The sequence below is a fragment of the Heterocephalus glaber genome, unplaced genomic scaffold (assembly GCF_053883595.1).
Source record: "Heterocephalus glaber isolate CG9 unplaced genomic scaffold, H.glaber_assembly_v1.0 deba00001613, whole genome shotgun sequence".
Classification (NCBI taxonomy): domain Eukaryota; kingdom Metazoa; phylum Chordata; class Mammalia; order Rodentia; family Bathyergidae; genus Heterocephalus; species Heterocephalus glaber.
In genome coordinates, this window is record NW_028258384.1 from 7,725,924 (window position 1) to 7,749,912 (window position 23,989).

General features: G+C 36.4%; 1 protein-coding gene across 4 annotated transcripts in view; it reads right to left on the reverse strand.

Annotated features, from left to right (window-relative positions):
• Positions 1-23,989, reverse strand: part of Brwd3 (bromodomain and WD repeat domain containing 3) — a 223,662-nt gene that overhangs the window by 176,573 nt on the left and 23,100 nt on the right. Inside the window, exon 1 of one of the 4 annotated variants that reach the window (XM_087196616.1) lies at positions 6,718-6,793. The exons of the other annotated variants lie outside the window; for them this stretch is intronic. The gene's annotated coding sequence lies outside the window, so the exon portion shown is untranslated. Of the gene's footprint in view, positions 1-6,717; positions 6,794-23,989 lie in introns of those variants that run through there. 4 annotated transcript variants of the gene reach the window in all.

Consider the following 23,989-nt stretch of genomic DNA (forward strand, 5'->3'; position numbering starts at 1 on the left):
ATATTAAAGCTCTATTATTTCATACCTGAAGCATCATGAAAGTGACTTATGTAGTTTTCCTTCATACACACTTACAGCATATTCACAAACACACCCAGACACTATTATATATCCATACTCTTACACATTCAATCTTACATTCATATTCTCTGTCTCTTTCTCTGCCTCTCTGTGTCTGTCTGTCTCTCTCTGTCTCTCTCTCTCTCTCTCTCTCTCTCTCTCTCACACACACACACACACACATACACACACACACACACACACACACTATACCACAGTTTCTCATAATACTCTAGGACAAGAGACAGTTGTATGTTAAGAAGCAGGAATTAACTAGTCTTACAAAATAAATTTCCACTTTTATCATTTCTGAGAATGACCATTTTGAACAAGGTGGGTGGGTGGGTATGTGGAAAAGCAGGTGATAGAGGGTCTGGAATAATTCTCAGATTTCTGAAAAGAATAGGAGCTCACTGGCTGGAGAGAGTTGTGTTTGTATTGCAGACAGCATATATGGCCAGAAAATGTTATTGAGGAGCTTTCTGAGGGAAGGCTTTTCAGAGTATTTAAAACTTGATCTTCTGTGGCAGAAACACAATGGCACAGCTTGATTTTGAAGTGAAAGAAGAATGTTTGAGAGAAGACTTGAAGTTTTACTTCATGAACCCCTGTGAGAAATACTGGGCGAGACACCAGATTCCATGGAAACTGGGCTTGCAGATTTTGAAGATACTCATGCTCACCACCCAGGTAACTCACACAATTACTTTTTCCTGATCTGAAGGGTCTATACACAAGTTCATAAACTGTAAAATTATGTTGTCCAAGAGAGAGCCAGGAGGGTGAAGTATGGTTTAGAAGATGACCTTGCTTCAGTAAGAAATCATGGGGTCACCTCCTTGTAGTGTTTATAAACACTGCATACTGCAGATCAGTATTGAGGAGACTTTCTACATCTATGTGAGGCCAAACAGTTGGTCCTTTGAAAGATTAAACAAAATTGACAAACCCTTAGTCAACCTTATCACAAAAGGAAAGAAAAGACTCAAATTGATACCATTAGGAATAAAAAGGGTGGAGGGCCGGGGATGTAGTTCAGTGGTTTCACCGCAGGGCCTGCTGCGCAAGCGCAAGGACCTGAGTTTGATTCCCAGTACCAAAAGAAAAAAAGTGAGGAATAAAAAGGGTGAAATCAAAACAGATCCTGCAGAGATCCAGAAGATTAATACCTACCATGAGAATCTGTATTCTAATAAGATGGAAAATACAGAAGGACTGGACAAATTCCTAGATACATATGAATTTACCAAAACTGTACCAAGAAGATATAGAAATTATAAATAAACCAATGTCAGTCAATGAAATTGAATATGTAAATTAAAAACTACCAAAAAAGAAAAGCCCTGGCCCTGATGTATGCACTGCTGAATTCTACAAGAAATTTAGAAGACCTAATGCTGCTACTCCTCAAACTCTTCAAAGAAATTGAAAGGGAAGCAATACTCTCAAATTCATTCCTGGAAGCAAGCATTACCAATTCCAAAAGCAGAGAAGGATACAACCAAAAAGGAGAATTACAGGCCAATCTCCCTAACGATGCAAAAATCCTCAATAAGATACTGGCAAAGAGAATGCAGCAAATCATCAAGAAAGTTACACACCATGACCAAGTTGGATTCATCCCAGGGATGCAGGGATGGTTCAACATATACAAATCAATAAATGCAATTCACTATATTAACAGAGCTAAGGACAAAAACTATACGATCCTCTCAATAGATGCAGAAAAAGCGTTTGACAAGGTCCAACACCCATTCATGATAAGAACCATTCAGAAAGGGCCAGGGATTTAGCTCAGTGGTTCCACCACCTGCCTCACAAGCGTAACATCCCGAGTTCAATCCCTGGTACCAAAAAAAAAAAAAAAAACCCTTCAGAAAATTGGCATAGTGGTCTTCATTTAGATCTCATCAAAGACATCTATGACAAACCAAAAGCCAACATCATATTAAATGGACAAAAACTGAAAGCATTCACTCTAGAATCAGGAACAAGACAAGGATGTCCACTGTCACCACCATTGTTCAATATAGTCCTGGAAACACTGGCCAGAGCAATTAGACAAGAGGGAGAAAAGAAAGAAAGAAAGAAAGAAAGAAAGAAAGAAAGAAAGAAAGAAAGAAAGAAGGAAGGAAGGAAGGAAGGAAGGAAGGAAGGAAGGAAGGAAGGAAGGAAAGGAAAGGAAAGGAAAGGAAAGGAAAGGAAAGGAAAGGAAAGGAAAGGAAAGGAAAGGAAAGGAAAGGAAAGGAAAGGAAAGGAAAGGAAAGGAAAGGAAAGTTAAATTATCGTTATTTGCAGATGACATGATACTCTACATAGAAGACCTCAAAAACTCCAAGACATTTAGACTTGATAAGCAAATTCAGTGGTGTAGCTAGATACAAAGTCTACACTCAAAAATCAATAGTCTACCTGTACACAAATAACAGACTCACAGAGAGAAAACAGAGAAACAATCCCTTTCACAATAGCATCCAAACAAATGAAATACCTAGGAATCACTCTAATGAAGGAAGTAAAAGACCTCTACATTGAAAACTACAGTACTCTGGAAAAGGAGATTAAAGAGGATACCAGAAAATGGAACGATATCCCCTGTTCTTGGACAGGAAAAACCAACATAGTGAAAATAGCCAAACTTCCAAAATTGTTATACAGATTCAATGCAATCCCAATCAAAATTCCAACAAAATATCTCACAGAATTAGAAACAACAATCCTAAAATTCATTTGAAACCAGAAGAGACCAGAATAGCAAAGGCAATTCTGGGCAACAAAAGCAAAGCTGGGGGTATCACAATCCCTGGCTTTAAATTATACTACAAAGCTATTATGACAAAAACAGCACGGTACTGGCAAAAGAACAGACCTGAGGATCAATGAAACAGACTAAAGGATGCAGAAACAACTCCAGACATATTCAACCACCTTATCTTTGAGAAAGGAGCCAAACACCATCACTGAAGAATGACAGCCTTTTCAATAAATGGTGCTGGATAAACTGGATTTCCACAGGCTAAATATTAAAACTAGACCCATATCTTTCACCACACACTAACCTAAAATCAAAATGGATCAAAGATCTAAATATTAAAACAGAAACACTAAATCTGCTGGAAGACAGAATAGGTAGAATGCTTGAGGACACAGAAGTAGGCAAAGACTTCAAGAATAAAACAAAACCCAGACTGCATGGGAAATACTACAAAGAATCAACAACAGGGACCTCATCTTATTAAAAAGCTTTTGGATGGCAAGAGATAGCACCAAACAGAGTGAAGAGACAAACCACAAAGTGGGAAATATTTTTTACCAGTTATTCAGATAAAGGACTACTATCTACAATAAGGAACTCAAAAGAATCAGACCCCCCCCAAATGTAAAGACCAATGCAAAAATGGGCATCTGAAATGAAAAGACACTTCTCAGATGAAGAATTAGAGATGGCAAATAAATATATGAAAAAAAGTTCAACACTGCTGGTCATTTGTGAAATGCAAATGAAAACAATACTGAGATTATATCTCACTCCAGAAAGAATGGCTACTATCAAGAAATCAACCAATATAAAATGCAGGAGGGGCTATGGGTAAAAAGTAACTCTTCTCCACTGCTGGTAGGAATGTAGACTGGTGCAACCACTGTGGAAATCAGTGTGGAGATACCTCAAAGAACTAAAACTAGTGGTTCCATTTGACCCAGCTATACCTCTTCTTGATATCTTCCCGAAAGAATTAAAAGCATCATACCTGTGTTAGTTACTTTTCTCTCATTGCTGAAACAAAATACCAGATACCCAAAGTTAAAGGGGGAGGGGTTTATTTGGCTTACAGTTTGTAGACGTTTCAGTCCATAATCAGCCAACTCCAAGGCAGGGATGAAAAACAGGCATGGCAGAGCAGAAACAACATGGCACACACAAGGCAGCAAAGGTAACAAGAGAGTTAACAGTGTCTCTCTTCCCCCTTTATCTTATTCAGACTACTTAGGACGGTAGCACTCACACCCTTAATCCTAGTGCCCTTGAACCTAGCATTGTAGCATGAATCAATTTCAGCTTCACACACTCTAGATCAATCCTATGACCACATGAGGCTTTAGGGGGACATCTAGACCCAAACCATAACAACACCACAACAATATATGCACACCCATGTTTCTAGCAGCACAGTTTGTAATAGATAAATATTAGAAACAGCCCAAATGCCCATTAACTGATGAGTGGATAAAGAAGATGTGGGGTTTTTTTTTTTTTTTGGTACCAGGGATTGAACATGGGACCTTGCGCTTGCAAGGCAGGCAGCAGAACCACTAAGTTAAATCCCCGGCCCGAAGATGTGGTTTTTTTTAATACAATGGAGTCATAAAGAAGGATGAGCTTCAGACATTTATAGCTGAATGGATGGACCTTGAGACCATACTCCTAAGTGAAATAAATCGGACACATGTTTAAATACCGCATTGTTTCCCTAGTGTGAGAAACTGAATGTGGAAATAAGGACTGAGATATATAATGGATGTTGGGAAACAGAAAGAAAGTGTTCACATGGGAAGGGGAACAAGGGAAGAGGGAGAAAGGAAGGAAGGACAAGAAAAAAAAATAAAAATAGAAAGAAAAATGGAAACAAAATTTTGTAAATGGGGAGGAGAGGGAGAATGGGATAAAATTTTAAAAAAGAAGAATGACTGACATAAAGAACTCTAAAACCAACAAATGCTGGCAAAGTTGTAGGGAAAATAGTTTACATAAGTTTTTATTTCTGATGTTACCTTTTAGGTTTTGTAAGCAAGTAAATAGGTGATATGAAAATGTTGATGCTTATTCTACATGTGCAATACATATTAATAATTTACTATATTATTTTATTGATATTTATGTTCCTGCTAACTACACATTGTACAATATAGTAAGAAACTCCTGACAAAACAGCAAGGCCAGAGAGATGTCAAGTATGTCCTACAAAAAGGCCAGCAAAGTCAAACACATGTGCTGTCAGTGGTAAGCTATATGTGTGTATGGAACGTGCTGTTGTCATATGTGAAGACTGCCTTAAGTATAATTGCAGTAAAGATTTTTTTTTGTAGAGTGCCACTGGTATTTTCATTGTAGTACACATAGTTTTGTATTTCTGATGTTCTTTGTTAGACTTTGCACACCAAAAACCAGTCAATATTGAAAATTTTTATGCATTTTTATAAACAATAAATATTAAAACTCCAATATTTTTGTGACATTTTCCTCCTAATTTTTTAATAAAACTCATAAAATTGAAATTAATAATTCATCAATAGAAATAGTCCACAGAATAAACATGGGTTTGACATGCCCATGTTTATGCACCTTTATGACAAAAAACGTGTCATGCTCCTTAATGATCACAACTCCCTTGTATTTAGGGAGCTGAATTGTGTATGGCCAAGTTTTAATTATCAGCTGTAGAGCCTTTTTTCCTGAATGGTGATGGGCTAAAACATTCCAAGAACTTTCCTTTTAAGAGAAACATTTGTTAGTGTTTAGCAATATATTTTTTTTGGTACCGGGAATTGAACTCGGGTCCTTGCACTTGCGAGGCAGGCCGTGGAACCACTGAGCTAAATCCCCGGCCCAGTGTTTAGCAATATTGAAAGATTCAACTAATAGATAAATCATTGAAATACTGTATAGCTATGTATACAATGTACAAGGTATGATTAAAATGTTTAAAATTTTTAAAAATTATTACAGAAAGAGACATATGTCATTAACCCCCCTCAAAACACTCCTTGCTTTGAACACATTTATCCCATTATTCTGGCCACTTCTGAAGCAGTTCTGGAAGTCCTCTTTCATGATTGTCTTTATGAGGTACATAGTAAGTGCTCAATACAGTGAATGCTATTGCTTGTAAACATTACAGTGTCCTCATTCACCTTATTCATTGGATTTGGCATAGTGAGAATTCTAGGTCTTCCCCAAGTCAAAAAGACAATGAAAGGTAAATGTTTTGAAGTGGCACAAGACTGAGGCAGTCATGACAGTCCAACTAAAGACACTAAAAAAAAAAAGAGTATATCTCCCACTTCTATTCTTTGCCAAGTCTCCTAGCAGAACATGGTGGCACATGCCTGTAATCCCAGCACGCTGGAAAGCTGAAGCAGGAGGATCAGTTTTAGCCTACCCTGGGCAACTTAACAAGACCCTATCTCAAAATAAAAAAATTTAGCCAGGGATTTAGCTCAATGGAACCATGCCTGCCTTGCAAGCACAAGGTCCTGAGTTCAATCTCCAGTACCGGAAAAAAATAGTTATAAAAAAATTAAAATTTTTAAAAGATTGGCGATGTAGGTCAGTGTTAAAAGCCCTGGTTCAATTCCCAGTATTGTGCAAAGAAAAAAAGTCTCCTTCAGTGCTTAAAAAAAAAAACCTTTCTATAACATATTAGGCAAATGATCATTCAGCCTTTTCCCAAATACCACTGGTGAAGAGATTATTATTTCTGAAGAATGGCCAATTCATTTGTTGAGCTACTCTAATTTCAGGGATACAATCCCCTGCCATTTGTAACTTTCAGTATCCTCTAGATTCTAGCCTTGGTAGGTATACTAAAGAATAAAAAAGTCAAATCCTTTTGTTACATAGTAACCCAAGAAATGTTTAAAGACAGCTACTGTTTATACCTTATATCTTTTCTCCTAACATGTGAAGTCCCATTGCTTTCTTCTGAAAAGTCTCTAGTTCATCAAAGCCTGAGCCTCTAAAAAAAAAAAAAACAAAAACTAAGTAAAATATTCCAGTGGAATGATTAGTCCAAGAATGCAGTGGATTGTGTCCATTCATCGGGGAACTATACTTCTATGAATGCAGCTCAAGATAGCAAAGGCTACATTAGGTTTTTTAAAAACTGCCTTTTAGTACCAAGTGACCAAAGAAGACATGACCAATTTTGACTCTTTCTTAATAAGCACATGCAAGCTCCTAATGTTCATCTCTTTCTTTGCTAAGAGTACAGAAAGCATCTCCTGAACAGATCTGTCTAAAATTTAAATTCACCAATTTATAGTTTCTGGAACCTATCCTTTGTTTTTTATATACTTGCCCACTGAATTTTTTTTATTTTGGTACCGGAGATCAAACTCGGGACCTTGCACTTGCGAGGTGGAACCACTGAGCTAAATCCCTGGCCCCCACTGAATCATTTAAATTTCTCCTATTCACTTTGATTATTTTTTAACATTTCTTCATTTATTTCTTGATAAATTAAATATAAAATTGAGTCATCCATATCCATATATCCTCTTTAAGGAAAATTATGAGAGAAAATAACTTATATGTCTGATTTAAATTAAAAAGTTATGATTTTTACAGACATAGGAAAAATTTGCTAAATGCCAAGGAAGCTGGGATGTGGGTGTGTGGTAGTTAAGAGCTAAGATAAGGTTCCTGAAAAAAGAGGTTGTTTTGTTTGTGTTTTGGTTTGCTGTGTTTCAACTTTATTTTATTTATTTATTTATTTATTTATTTATTTTGGTACCAGGGATCGTACTCAGGACCTTGCGCTTGCGAGGCAACTTTATTTTTTATTAGCACATATTTGTCATACATATTGATCACGTTCATCATAGGAAATTTGTACCTGTACATAATGTATTCTTTTTCCCCATTCCCTTCCCCCATTCACAAAAGCTTTATTTTCGTTTTTCCCTTTTATTTTTTCCTTCTTCCCTCCCCACTCCCCTTCCTGTTTGAACAATTTCTTCCTACTTCCCAATATCTACCATTAATTTACACTTTTTGTTTCTCACACAACAGAAACAATGCAATATTTAAACATATATGTGTCTGCTTTATTTCACCTAAAAGGATGTTCTCAAGGTGCATCCATTTACCTAAAAATGTCTCAAGTTTATCCTTTATGGCAGAGTACAAACCACAAGCTTATCCTTTATGGCAGAGTAAAAACCACATTTTCTTTATCCATTCATCTGTTAATGGGCATATGCACTGTTTCCAAGATCTGGCTATTAAAAACTGTGCAGCTATAAACATGGGTGTGGTATGATGCTTTTAAGTCTTTTGCGATCAAACTCAGAAGAGGAATAGGTGGGTCAAATGGAACTTCTACTTTTAGTTTTTTGAAGAATCACCATATTGATTTCCATAGTAGCTATAACAATTTACACTCCAACCAACAGTGCAGAAGGGTTCCTTTTTCCCCATAGCCTTGTCAACATTTGTTATTGGTGGATTTCTTGATGACAGCCATTCTTTCTGGAATAAGATAGAATCTCAGTGTTGTTTTGTTTTTGTTTTTTTGGTACCGGGGATCAAACTCAGGACCTTGTGCTTATGAGGCAGGTGGTGGCACGACTGAGCTAAATCCCTAGCCCCTCAGTGTTGTTTTAATTTGTATCTCTTGAATGATGAGTGACGTTGAACATTTTTTCACAGACTCATTTGCTGTTTATACTTCTTCATCTGACAAGTGTCTATTCATTTCAGATGCCCATTTTTGTATTAGGTCTTTAAATTTGGGAGCGCTGATTTTTTGAGTTCTTTATATATTTAGATATTAGTTCTTTGAAGAATACCTGGTAAAACTTTTTCCTGTTCTGTAGATTGTCTCTTCACTTGGTGGTTTGTTTTGCTGTGCAAAAGCTTTTTAATATGATGTGATTCCAGTTGTCGATTCTTTGTGATGTTTCTTGTATGATTGAAGTTTTGTTCATAAAGTCTTTGCCTACACCTATGTCTTCAAGAGTTTTGTCTATTTTATCTTCCAGAAAATTAAGTGTTTCTCTTTTAGTATTTAGATCTTTGATCCATTTCAATTTTAATATCTACTAGTGAAAATTATTTCACTCTACCAGATTAATTTGAGCCTCTTAAAAAGCAGCAAAGTACTCATGTATTTAGAATTTTGTTTTCTTTAGCCATGCTTAGTCTACACTTTTTAGTTCACAGGTTATTTCTCTTTGATAGAGAAAACTAAAGGAAATTATGGTTACCTTCAGCTTTTACATTTTAGTTATATCATGTATTCTCAAATAAACCTATGGGTTCCTTCATTTTAATGAACTTTAAAGGTCATTTCAGGTATTCTGATATGGGCTGAATCATATGAAACTGCTTACATTAGCCAATTCTCTACATACAAAAGCAGTAATTTTACATGGTTCAACCTAATAGCTATAATTGGAGTGTGGAGGGAAACAGGGGAATCCAGTATTATTTCGATCTAAGTATCCTACTTTTCTGCCTCCCCACTAGTATCATCCATACTGAGCAGCCCATAGGGATTTCTCACACTTTGTATCCTTACTCACTATGTTTCATAAGACAGTCACATTCTGGTTTGGATTTTGAATACACATCACCCTTTGCTACTCCTCATTTTCCTATTAGATCTGTTTGTTTAGAACCAAGTATAGGGACTCTTACCACATTTTAAGTACCAATTCCATTTCAAGTTGCTCTATAAATCTTGGAAGCAGCCTATATGTCCATCAACAGATGGATTGATTAAAAAAGTGTAATATTTATACACAAGGAAGTATTACATTTTGCCATAAAGGAAAAACTTGAGTCATTTGTAGGAAAACGGATGCCTCTTGAGAACATAATGTTAAGTGAAATTGAATGAATTTCTGTTCTGCCAGACTAGAAGTCTTTGCTCTAAAGGGAAAAATGTTTCCACAGAAGGACAAAATGATTCCATTGAACTGGAAGATATGACTGCTGCCTGGCCACTTTAAATTGCAGTGTTTCTGAAATAGGCAAAAGCAGGAGTTAATGGGATAAATTGATCCTGATTATCTAGAGGAAATTGAACTCTTACTACACAATGAAGGTAAAGAAGAGTATGTCTAGAATATAGGATATGCTTTAAGGCGGCTCTTAGTATCATACTTTTAGCATCCCTAATCGAAAAATCTAAAATTAAAAATTCTCCAGAATGGGAGAGTAACATGATATCTGAGTAAGATCCTCTAGTGATCTCTGCACAGATACACCAAGTTGGACACTATACCTGCACCAAACTACCTTCACAAGAGCTAAGGAAATCAGGTAAGAAACCATACTGCCTGTGTTTTACATAACAAAAAGTGCTGCTCACTAAGAAATGTCTTAGTTACTTTCTCCTCTCCAGGACAAAATACCCAAACCTAATGGAGGAGAGGCTTATTTTGACTGATGGTTTTTAGAAGATTCAGTCTGTAGTCAACTGGCTCCAAGGCAGAAAGGGCACAGTGGAAGGGTCTGGCAGAGCAAAGCTGTTCATCTCCTGACAGCGAGGAAGCAGAGTACAAAGAGGCAAGCCAAGGAAAGAGAGACAATGTTCCAGGTCACATCCCAGTGACCTTCCTCTTCTGACCAGGGCCCACCTTTAAACAGCACACTGAGTAATGGAGTCAACAGCAGATTAATCTAATGATGAGTATAGCACCCCCATGATTTAATCACCTCCAAAAGCCCTACCTGTTAACACATAGGCTTTTGGAAGATATTCTAGATCTAAACTATTAATAATGAAGGACAGAATGAAGGAATTGCTTATATCACCACTACAACTCTAAGCAGTCTTGCATGGAAAGAGGTGCCTCCTGCTTGGGTGAAAAGGAGAGAACTATGTCCAGTATTGTATTTTTAGTCCAGTAGCAGGCTTATCACAGGTGGTGTTAGGCAGAGCCTTGTGACCCCTATTGCCACACCAATACCACAGAATGGAACACTAGAACTGTGATAGCCAGGGGTAAATACACTGCCTCTACCACACATCACCTAACCTCAGGCAGCCAACAGGCTAAGAATTCACCCACCGAGGAGCAAGACACAAAAGCTAGCACAAGTCACTAGGAGCTCACTATAAAACCCCCTGTAGTAAAACACACCATGAGGTAGAAAGCAAAGGCACTATGTGCTGATCAGAGCTCACAGAGACTCCAGACCTTCCCTTGCATCAGACAGAAGTCTGCACTAACAGGACAAACTCAAGTTTCAGGCTGTGTCATTTCTAGTCTTGGACTAGGCCTGGCACACACAGGCCCCAAACTGAGACTGTGCAGGAACCCGTGGCTTTGATAGCCAGGTACAATTCAGCTTACTGCCAGGCTTGGTGGTCAAGAGAGTGCCTCCACCACCTATCTCCCAACCTTTGGCAGCACAGCTATCACTAGGCCCATGCTCACAAATGGAGCTTCAGAACTTCGATGGTACAAGGCAGAAATTTTTGCCCTAGTAGGACAGACTTATGTTTTGACCTCCATCACTCCTAGCTGGGGGATGGGCTTACGTGAGGCCTTGACACTGCAGAACTTTACAGCAGTGAAATTCAGAAACAATCCGGCTTAACATCAGCCTAGGTAGCCAATGGATTACTGTACCTCTCCTGGTACTATCCCAACCTCAAGGAAAATGATGGGGAGCAAGACACCATTTACTGGGGATAGTTCAAGAGAGTAAGCTCAGGACTTTGCTCTAGAATTTAGGGTTGGGCTGGTGAAATCTACACTGGGAATTTCCTAACAGCTCCCAAACACAGGCCTGACTATGAACAAAGCCTCTGGAACATCCCTGGTGCCAAGGAAAGACACACAGCCCCGTTCTACTGCAGTTCTATTCTACGCAGCATCACCTGAGGCTGGATGCAGCAGTATTAGATCACCAGTCTGTCTGCCTTAGCAATTGACAGCCCACAACAGTGTGAGCATTGATATTTCTCCAGTACTATGCTGGTTTTGGTATTCTGTAGGCTCAGAGTATGACACAACTTGTGACATCAGCAGACACAGTCATGGCACAGAAGCCTGGGGTTGGTGCATCCATGGTAATTTTACCCAGGATCAGGGTGAATCCCACAGTGCCTGAGGACAAGTCAGTGACTGTCAGCAAGACATCTGGGCCTATGCCAGCCCCAGGGAGGGATTATGGGGACTGACTACTCATTATAAGTACTCCCTTGTTTAATTCTGAGCACTATACCAACCGCGGATGTGGTGAAAACCTGAGATAAAACTGCCCTCTAGTGCTGAACCAGTGATAATACCAGCAGTATACCCTCAGCAAATCTGGACTGCTATGCCACCCAGCGCTCACATAGTAGAAGTGACTACACAGTGATGGTGAACCTTTTAGAGCTTTAAATGATACAAACAGCCCACCACACAAGTAATCATCATATAGTGCAAATAGGTACTAAGAAAATTTTTTAAATAAAAACATACTTGGTGCCGGGAATTTGGCACAGTGGCAATGTTCCTGCCTTGCAAGTGCTAGGTTCTGAGTTCGATCCCCACTACCTAAATATTAAATAAATAAATTTTTTAAATAAAGAAAGAAAATTACCTTCAAGCTATGTGTATATACAACAAAAATCAATTTTATATTTAGAATTGAATCTGATCCCCAAGATATCTCATTATGTGTATGCCAAATCTCCAAATCTGAAATCCCAAATACTTGTGGTCCTACATATTTCAGATAAAGGATGCTCAATCTGTATCTGCTTATCCCCTGTGATTAAATTCAGTGGAAAATTACAACCCAATCCAGGCAGGACTACTAATAGCACAGATATTTCAGAAATAAAGGTTTCATTCACTCTACCTTACTTTACCATCCTGGGTTATAGAAGAAGATAGTTATGAATACCAGCTATGACTACTATTCAACCAATTACAGAAATGAGAACTATAATTGTAATGAGTATTCCTATTTAGTTTGCATAAATTATTAAAGTAGAGCCACACTATAGTTACAAGTGAGCTACATAGTATTTTGAAAAAGATAACTCAAATACTAAATTTTTAATCTATGACTCGTTATCATTCCCAGCAGTACTGCCAGCCATCTGTGACTTGATATCTTAATTATATGTACATAAAATTGTAACACTTATAAAATAATCCCACAAACATCTTATTTGAGCTCAAACTAATACCAAGATTTGAAGTCAAAATTTTTCTTCAATTTGTAAATGAGGAAATTAAAGCCCAAAAAAACTAAAGGTTTTGCTCAGCACCACAAAGCCAATAAATGGCAATGCCTAAGATAAATCCAGGCCTCTTGATTCTAGTTCATTAGTTTTCCTACTTTACAATGTTGTTGATTTGATGACATAAAAAACATAACCTTCAGCCAAGTGTGGTGGTGCACGCCTATGATCCCAGCACTCTGGAAGGCTGAGGCAAGAGGATCACAAGTTCAAAACCTGGTCTCAAAATAAAAAAAGGGTCAGGTAGGTTGCTTAATCTCTAGTACCAAAAAAGAGTAATAAAGAAAAAGAAAGGTTCAACCATCCATTATTGTTGTTTGAGACAGGGTCTGACTATGTAGTCCAATAAGGCCTTAAACTGGTTATATAGCCAGTTATATAGCCAGTTATCCTCCTGCCCCAGCCTCCCACATGAGGAAATAATTTTAAACAGCAAAAAGTCTGTATCTTATTCCTTAGTCTTACTTCCACTTACCAAGACAACAGTCATCAGAGATTCTGGTTTCCATGCTATTCTATTAGAAACTGAACCTACTGGCAGATAAAATAGGTAAAACACTTAAAGTCATAGATATGGGCAAGGACTTTCTAAAAAGAACTCCAAATACACAAGAAATAACAGCAAGAATCAACAAACAGGATTATATTAAATTAAAATGTTTCTACACAGCAAAGGAATCAATTAGTATAGTAAAAAGACAACCTACAGAATGGGAAAAAAATTTGCCATCTACACCTCAAAGGATTAATATCTATAATACAAAAAAACCTCACAAAAATTAGATCACCTAAAACAAAAGACCCAAGAAGAAATGGACAAGTGAAATGAACAGACCCTTCTCAGAAGAAGTACAAATGGCTAACAAACATGAAAAAGTATTCAACATCTCTGGTCATTAGAGAAATGCAAATTAAAACAATGCTAACTAAGATTTCATCTTATACCACAAAAGATGGTAATCATTAAGAAATCATAGAATAACAAATGCTGGAGAGGCTGCGGTGAAAAAGGAACCCTCCTACACATTGTTGGTAGGAATGTAAATTAGTACAACCACTATGGAAATCATTATGGAAATTGCTCAAAGAACTAAAATTAGAAATTCCATATGACTCAGCTATCCTCCTTCTAGGTATCTTTCCAAAAGACCTAGAGACATCATATTACAGCAATATAAACATACCAATAGCACCACAATTCATAGTAGCCAAATCCTGAAAGCAGCCTGCACGCCCATCAATAGATGAATGGATAAAGAAAATGTGGTTAACTATACATAACAAAATACTACTCAGCTATAAAGAAGGATAAATTCAAGTCATTTGTAGGAAAACTGATATACATGGAAAATATGTTGAAAAAGAAAAAATGTAAACAAAGTCTTTGTAAACAGAGAGGGGTGGAGGGGTTGAAGGGAGGGAAGGGGAATGGGGATAAATAAGAATCAAGACATATTATGTAAAGGTACAAATTTCCAACGATGAATGTCATTATATTGTATACCTAAAATGTACCAATAAAATTAATTTAGAAAAAAACAGAAAATATAATGTTGAGTAAAATAAATTAAACAAGTTTAAATACTGTATACTATCCCTCATTTGAGTAAGGCAAAGGACAAAAAGCAAAATAAAGATGGACAGAAGAAAACAAAGAGATTGATCTCTTGCAAATGGGAAGGGGTTCAGGAGACGGAGGGCAAGGGGAGACGGGGAAGGGACAGGAAAGTAAGAAGATTTAAGATATACCATGAAGGGGCTGGGGATGTAGCTCAGCAGCACCGAGCCTGCCTGGTAAGCGTAAGGTCCTGAGTTCGATCTCCAGTACCAGAAAAAAAAAAAAGCTATACCATGAAAAAAAATAAGATATACCATGTACAGTTACCAATACTCACAACTTATATAAACATTATGTCATAGGGCCGGGGATTTAGCTCAGTGGCACTGCACCTGCCTCGCAAGTGCAAAGTCCTGAGTTCGATCCCTGGTAGAAAATAAATAAATAAATAAATAAATAAAACATTATGTCAAAAACATGAGCTAAAACTAGTAATACCAACGAAATGGGGGAAAGAGTTCTAGAAATACAGGGAGGAAAATGGCTGGAAAGGGGAAAGAGAATTAAAAAAAAGAAATAAACTGCATCATATCCATGTACCTACTCCCAAAGATGAATATAAACTTTACATAATACAAACATGCATTAATACAACAAAATTTAAAATTTATAAAAAAATCTAGGGCTGGGGATTTAGCTCAGTGGTTCCGCCACCTGCCTCGAAAACACAAGGTCCCTAGTTCAATCCCCAGTAGCAAAAAAAAAAAAAAAAAAAAAATTCAAAGATTACTCTGCGATGGATACCTAAAAGTTGTTAGACCACCAGTTCATTCATTCTTTACTTACAGTAGAAAAAAATCTGTTTATATTAAAACTTTCATATAAGCACGGAACTTTTAACTGGCATCAGAAAATGTTTCTGGAGAAAAAAAAAATTTTTAACTCAACACAAAAAGAGTATCCATAGAGTTCCTAAATAAAATTAATAACAAAATTCTTATAGGCTGATCACATGGTTTTAAAAGATTTATAAGCGTATACGTTGAGTTGCAGGGCATGGTAGTACATACCTGTAATCCCAGCACTCGGGAGGCTGAGGTAGGAGGATCCCAAGTTTGAGGCTAGCCTGGGCTACACAGTGAGCTCAAGGCCAGCCTGGACTACAGAGTAAGACCCTGTCTCAAATTTTTTAAAAAGATTAAATCAAAACCTGCCATAGATTTAGCTCAGCAGTACCGCACCTGCCTTACAAGCACAAGGTCCTGAGTTCAATCTCTGGCACACACACACAAAAAAAGGAATCAAAACCTATCTGGGAGTGACAGTGAATATCAGCTAGGACAGAAAAAAAAGGTAGTCCTGTAATTCAAAGGGCCTGAGAGAACAGACACAAATAAAGGCAGTTGCAAAGTCAACAACAAACACTGTTCTTCCCAAGGTCATGCAGCAGTTGTAAAATATTATTAACAACCTCTGTGAATCACTATTGCTTTCTTACCAATGATGTCCCCAGACCTGTTTTGGTATTATTTATTGCCAGAGAGAATTAATTATCCAATTCCTAAACTGCCCTTGCTTCATGACAACACTCCAACCCTAGTTCATCTCCATTTTTCCTAATCTGCCTCCGAAACAGCCATTAATCCACAACTAATCCTGGCTTCCTTTAGAACCACCTCAGAACTTAGTGGAAGCCAAACCTTATAAAAGACATTTCCCTCATCCCTCCTATCCAGAGGCTTTCTGTAGTTCCTTGGAAATTTATTCCCTCACTGTGAGTTAATAAGTCTGACTTTGTGAGACTGTAGGCTAATTCTTGGTGGTCTTTGGTGGATTATACTTTAACAAGGAAATTTATTTTGAAAGATCCTACAGATTCAGCAGTTTACTACTGACAAAAGCCACCTCTACATTCCTCCTCAAAAATATTTCTGAGCCTAAACCAGAAAATAACTACAAGAGACTATTATTACCAAGAAATGTGGGCAACCCACTGAAGTCTACTGCATGTGGACTTAACCAAAATAAGGTAACTTTTTTATCTGCAGGAAGAGTTTATCGTCAAATTGGCACGGAGCACCAGCTAAAACCAGAAGTGTACTACTACCAGGCATGGTGATACATGTCTATAATCCAAATATTCAGGAGGCTAAGGCTAAAAGATTGTGAGTTAAAGGCCAGGCTGGGCTACATAATGAGACTCTGTCCCAAAATACCAAAAAAAGGTATATAAATTGGTGATAGCATTTGATTTTTAATACAAATGAATCACATAACTCAAGCTATTTTATGTGTCCTGCTACAATCTAACAATAAGTTATACATAGTATTCATAAAACCCTTATGTTGTTTCTACTGAGTTTTTTTTAGGGGGTAGAGTGTAGAGACAGGGTTTCATTATGTAATTCAGGCTGGCCTTGAAATCACAATGTAGCCCAGGCTGGCCTCACTTCCTAAGTGGTGGGATTACAGGTGTATACCACCATGCACAGCTATTTTTTAATTTAATTTAATATAAAGTATATAAAAATAGAATTTTTTTCAATTTCTGTAAAAGGCATTAAAGACAAACTGAATTGTTTTAGCCAAAAGTCAAGCTAATTGGATATAAATAAGTGCCATATTTGATTTGAGGTTAAAAGTACCTTGCTAACCATAAATTTTAGGAAAGAGCAAAGAATAACCTCAATCTATCTCTTCTACAGCCTTAAGAGGGAAATGGAAAACAAAAGACATTATCACCAAAATAATGTTCTAATATGATACCTATACAATCAAGAAGAAATACTTTTAAAGTCTTCTAAACCAACTTCAAAAGAATAATGCAAAATTTTGGAATTCCAATATGTAGCTGCACACCTACCTCAAATACAAGTCTGGAATATGGGGTTCTGATATGCAATAAAGCATGAAGAGGTATATTTTCAGCAAAAGCTTAAGACTGAATCAAAAATATCACCAGACTCAGCCAATAATTGCTGACCAAATAATAGTCTTAAGGCTTTATACAGCCAGGGCAGAAAGGTCTATTGTTCACAAAGTAGGCTTCTTGCATCATACTTATCACTATCAATATCCTCATCTTTAAACACAATGAGTTTTTCAGAAAACAAGCTGAATTTAAGCAAGGATAATTTTTTTTTTTTGGTACCGGGGATCGAACTCGGGACCTTGTGCTTGTGAGGCAGGCAGTGGAAACACTTTTAGTGGAACCACTAAATCCTCGGCCCAAGCAAGGATAAATTAATCTCAGATTAGTATTTTCTTTTAAAAAGTTACTTGGTCAACATTAGTATTTTCATTTTTTAAATCCGAAAATAGAATGTGGGCCGGGGATTTAGCTCAGTGGCAGCGCGCCTGCCTCAAAAGCACAAGGTCCTGAGTTCGATCCCCAGTACCAAAAAAAAAAAAAAAAAAAATACAGACAGAAAATAGAGTGTGTATTTGCAACCACCTAATTCGCTAAAATGCAGTTAAGTATTATTAAATATCATTAAGGTTCCCATAAATAAGCAGAATAAGAGTTTAAAAATACCATCAAAAACACTAAAAATACCAAAAACAGTAGGCTAAGAGTATAGCTCAGTGGGAGAGGGCTTGTCTAGTATGGGAGTGGCCCTACATTCAATCTCAAACACCATGAAAAATAAAAAATAAGAAAACACTGGAAAGGAATTCATGAAGTTGAAGATCTGCAATGTCTAGTGTGACTCATAGTTGGGAATGCAATACCAACCAAAAAAGCAATAACAACAAAAACTATTGATATAAAGTTGAAAAATTAGAAAAGTAAAAATGAATTTTAATAAAATCTGAAAAAAGTTCAGTGAAAGTATGAAACTACAGAATTATTTCGTTCATGGATTTAATGCTACTATGGATCAAATTATGTCTTAATTTAACCATCTATAGTAAAAGTTTTACAACATTGAAGGCTGATGCCAAGCCCATTCCATAATGCCCATCCACAGTACAACCTAACTAACATTAGTAAGTCCTATAGGATTACTAATTCATGGTCACCGAATGTGTTATTGCTTGGATAATACTGAGATTTGGCAAAGAAATACTATTTCTAATTCTAGTCAAACTTTGCAAAGTTCTCTTAATATAACTGAGGATGATGAGCATCTCAAATCTTTACTTTTATCTTCTCCTAAACCTTTCAACCTGATTTCAGTATTATACTCAGAAGTTTTAGACTGCCTATTCCTTAAACCTAGCACTGTTTTACACTTAAGCCCTTTTTTGTTGTTGTTTTGTTTTGTTTTGTTTTTGGTACCAGGGATCGAACTCAGGACCTTGCGCTTGTGAGGAAGGCACGGTGCCCTGAGCTAAATCCCTGGCCTACAGCTTCCCTTTGTCAATCATAAATATGAAGTTCTATTGCTATAAAGTAAATATTAAAAGATTCTTTCAGAATACATTGGTATATTAAGTGGAAAAGCTAAAGAAATAAGAAATATAGGAAAAATTATTCATAATAGGATTAAACAGAATTTTTTTCATTATATTTTATAAGGTGTGATTGGAATGTACAGTGAATATTTAAATTTGAGAAATGTATTATAGTAAAAGACACATTGCCATTAGTTCCCCTTAAAATATCTCCCCTTGCTTTAAATACACCTATCTCTTTGTTCTCACCACTTTCTACAGCAGTTTGTAAGTCCTCTTTCTTGAGTGTCTTTCTTTTTCCCTCTCTTATGTTTTTCTTTTTCTCTTTCTTGACTGTCTTTAGGAAATGAGATGAAAAATATAATGAATGCTGCTGCCAAGTGCCATCCAACAGAAAGGCAGGCTTGTAAAAATATTACAGTGTGCCCTCATCTACCAGATCTGGCACCATGCAAACACTGGCTCTTCCTCAAATTCAAAATGACCATAAAAGGTAAAAGTTGCATCAATTCAAGACATCAAAGCAGCCATGACACTGCAACTGAAGACCATAAGAAACAGGACCAGAAGAACTGCTTCAGAAAGCAACAAGGATAATGGGATAAGTGTTTTTGAAATGAGGGGGAATATTTTGAGGAGGATTAATGGCAATGTGTCTTTTACTGGAATTATTTTTTCAAAAAATTAAACATTCATTCTATATTTAATCATACCTTATACATGATGAAAATGAATCCCCATATAAACTTTGTTTTCTTTTAAAGATATTAAAATTATTAATCCTAATATACTATATTAATCCCAGAAATGGATGTAAAGGAGTAGAAACTCAGCTGTATAAAACCATATAAACACATTTTTTAAAAAGGAATGCTTCACTTTCCACATGTCTATAATCACATCACTTCTATCCATTTAATATTTGGAGAGTTTTCACCATGTAGCACATACAAAAGATTCTGAGTTTCTCCTCAGATAACATAAAAATAATGACTTTAGAAGCCACTTGCTTAATATACAATTATGTAAGTATCAAAAGGAGAAAGGTACCAGGCATGGTAGTACATGTCTGTAATCCCACCTATTGGGGAGGCTGAGATAGGAAGATCAAAAGTACAAGGCCAGACTGGGCAACTTAGCAAAACTCTGTCTCAAAATTAAAATTAAAAAGAAAAAGAAAAAAGGGCTGGGCATGTAGGAAGAGCACTTGCCTAGAATGTACAAGGCCATGAGTCCAAATACCACAAGGGGGTGGGGGTGGGAGGGTCGGGGATTTAGCACAAGTGCAAGGTCCCGAGTTCGATTCCCGGTACCAAAAAAAAGGGGGGGGGTAAAGTGGAGGGAGGCAGGCAACAAAAAGTTAAGGCCTTCCCACCAACAATGGAGGAGGGTTGCTTTTTCACCACAGTTATGCCAGCATTTGTTACTTTTTGATTTCTTGATGATTTCCATTCTTGCTAGAGTAAGATGGAATCTGCATTTTTTAAAATTTGTATCTCCCTAATGCTCAAAGATGTTGAACATTTTTTAAATATATGTGTTGGCCATTTGTACTTTTTCCTCTGTTAAGTGTCTGTTTTACTTGCCCATTTCTTGACTGGGTCTGTAGTTTTAGGTGATCCAATTTCTTTGAGTTTTTTATATATTCTAGATATTAGTCTTCTGTCTGAGGAGTAGCTGGCAAAAATTGTTTTTCCCTTCTGTAGGTTGTCTCTTCACTCTAATAAATGCTTCTTTTTCTGTGCAGAAGTTTTTTAGTCAGATGTAATCCCATTCGTTAATTTTTGCTGTTATTTCTCGTTACTGTGTTTCTGTTTAGAAAATACTTTCCTACACCTATGTCTTCAAGTGTTTTACCTATTTTATCTGCCAGTAGGTTTAATGTAAACTAGTATAACCATTATGGAAATCATTATGGAGATTTTTCAAAGAATTTAAAATTAGAAACTCCATATGACCCAGCTATTCCCTTTCTAGGTATTTTCTTCCAAAGACTTTAAGATATCATACTACAGCAAGCAATACATGCATTACAATGTTTACAGCAAAACAATTCATAATAGCTAAATCCTAGAAGCAGCCTGTACACGCACATCAACAGACGGCTAGACAAAGAAAATGTGGTATCAGGCCAGAGATTTAGCTCAGTGGTTCCGCTGCGTGCCTCACAACCGCAAGGTCCTGAGTTTGATTACCAGTATCCAAAAAAAAAAATGTGGTATCAATATATAATGAAATATTACTTGATCAAATTTGAGATATCTGTAGGAAAATGGATGCACCTAAAACATATAATATTGAGTGAAATAAATCAGACACACAAACTTGAATACCATGTGGTATCTCTCATCTGAGTAAGGCAAAATACAAACTAAGAGAAAAATAAGGAAAGATAGAACACGACAAGGGGATGGATCTCTTGCAGATGGGAAGGGGTCCAGGTGATCAAAAGTGAGGGGTATGGGAGAGGAAATGGGGAAATAGAGTGAAGAAATGCCATATACAAAGTCCTAATAACCTCAATGAATGTGGACATTATATTTCATAAACATGAACTAAGATTAATAAGAAGAATAAAAAGGTGGAAAGGGGAACTACAGTAGGAGGGAGGGATAGGAAAGGAAGGGGATTAAAAAATAAACAAGTTTGGGCTGGGGATTTAGCTCAGTGGTTCCGGCACCTGCCTTGCAGGTGCAAGGTCCTGTGTTTGATCCTCAGTACCAAAAAATAAAAAGATAAAAAATGAATAAACAAGCTGTATTATGTACATGTACCAACTCAAAATGACTGTAAAACGCATGTACTGCATATGGAGATTCCTCAAAAAACTAGGATTAGAAGTCCCATTTGATCCAGCTATTCCCTATTCCCCTGCTGGGAACCTTCCCAAAAGAATTAAAAGCATCATACCACAGTGATATATGCTCACCCATGTTTATAGCAGCACAGTTTGTAATATCTAAATCTTGGAAACAACCCAAATGCCCATCAACTGGTGACTGGACAAAGAAGATGTAATTTTTTAATAAAATGGAGTACTACTCAGCCATAAAGAATGATAAACTAGAGACATTTATAGCTAAACAGATGTATATCAAGGCCATATTCTTAAAATAAATAGGACACACATGTGTAAATACTGAATTGTCTCTCTGGTGTGAGAAACTGAAGAGGTAAATGAGGACCAAAAGGTGTAATAGGTAATGTGAAATAGGAAGCAAAGGTTCAAAGGGGAATTAGGGGGTTGGGGGAAAGGAAAGAATGGAAAGAAAAAATTTGAGAAAAGAAGGAAAAAAGGGAAACAAAGCTTTTGTAAACAGGGAGGGGTGGAGGGGTGGAAGAGTGGAAGGGAGGCAAAGGGAATGGGAAAAAAAAAACTAAGCTATACCATGTACAGGTACAAATTTCCAATGATGAATGTGATCATAATGTATACCTGAAACGTACCAATAAGGTTAATTAAAAAAAAGAAAAAAAAATGCATGTACTGCAAATATACATTAATAAAATTTAAAACAATAAAAATGTTAAGGCCTGCACTCTATTGGCAAGATATAGGAGCTACACAAAATTAGAGAGGGAGGATGACAAATATTCCTGGCAGAAACCCAGGCACCTCAGCCCAATAAAAGGAGTTTAAATAAGACTACTTTTTTTCAACCTAAAAGTGAATTCTGGCACTAAGTGTGACACAAAACCATAGAGTTGATCAATTTAAATGTAAATAATCATTTGGCTTTAAAATTAATGTGAGCCTCCTAAAGTGTATACAGTGTAAATTATAGGCCTACTACATAAATTACAGGACCTTGCTATAAGCTAATTATACTAAAGATAACAGGGAAAAAAGTAACAGCATCTATTGCATCATGCTCTTGACTCAGTATAGAAATACAAGCATGTACATTTGTTCATTGGGAATAATGTCAGTCTTGAATGAAATAAATAAGCCATCCTGCTGCCATTTTTATGGAGAATTTTTTGAAAATTGTTTAGGTATCACACAGGAAAATTTTTGGAATTTTTTAATGCATAACTACAGTACTAGTTCTTCAAATAGACATGAAATATATTTTTGAGAATTACCTCTATAGTGACAAACTAGTTCAGCATAAATTACATTTGCATGAAATTTTAATTTCAAATTCTATGATTTTTAATTTCAAATTCTAACTATTACAAGTTTTCCAAAACAAATACTAATCTTTAAGAGGATAAGGACAGTGGGAAAGTGCCTTACCTCAAACAAAACCACAAATATTACATATGTTCCAGAATTTGAGTGGCACTAGCTACTAATGCTGTTTTCAATTTAGTTCAATTTTCTTCTTCTGATTTAATTTTGGCACAATGCAAAACCAATTTTACTAGTCAACCATACAGCTAATGAAACAGCATAACTGGAGCTTAAATCTATAATAATGCAAAGATCATAGACATCTTTACTCTTACCCTAGAGAAATTTAGAAATTCACTCTTGGTAAAATTATATATACATTTAAACTGTTATAGCAGTTAGTATAGGGAATAAAATCTAGGAATTAACTACCAAGTGTCTTTTTCATGCTCCCCCACCTCTATTTCATTCAATTACTAAATAACATTGTTCACTAACTATGCAAAGAATAGGGGCACAGTGGGGAGTAGAGAGCAAACATAAGGTGTGAATTCTATTGTTTCTGGTCAAATACTGCGTAAATCTTCCTTAAAACAGAAAATTTAAAAACTAAATTCATAAAATTAGTCACTCATCAATAATTAACAAATTATATACCCATTCAGACAGCACTTTACCAGTTCCCATATTGTTCTAGACCTAGACTGTCCGATAAAGTAGTCATGAGGCAAATGTAGTTACTAAATGTCAAATTACTTAAATCTAATTTTTAATTACTTAAATTTAAAGAAAACTATTTAATTCCTAAATTACAATAGCCATTATTTCCACGACCAAGAGAAGTTCTATTGAGTAGCACTGGTCTACATAATATCAATTAAAATG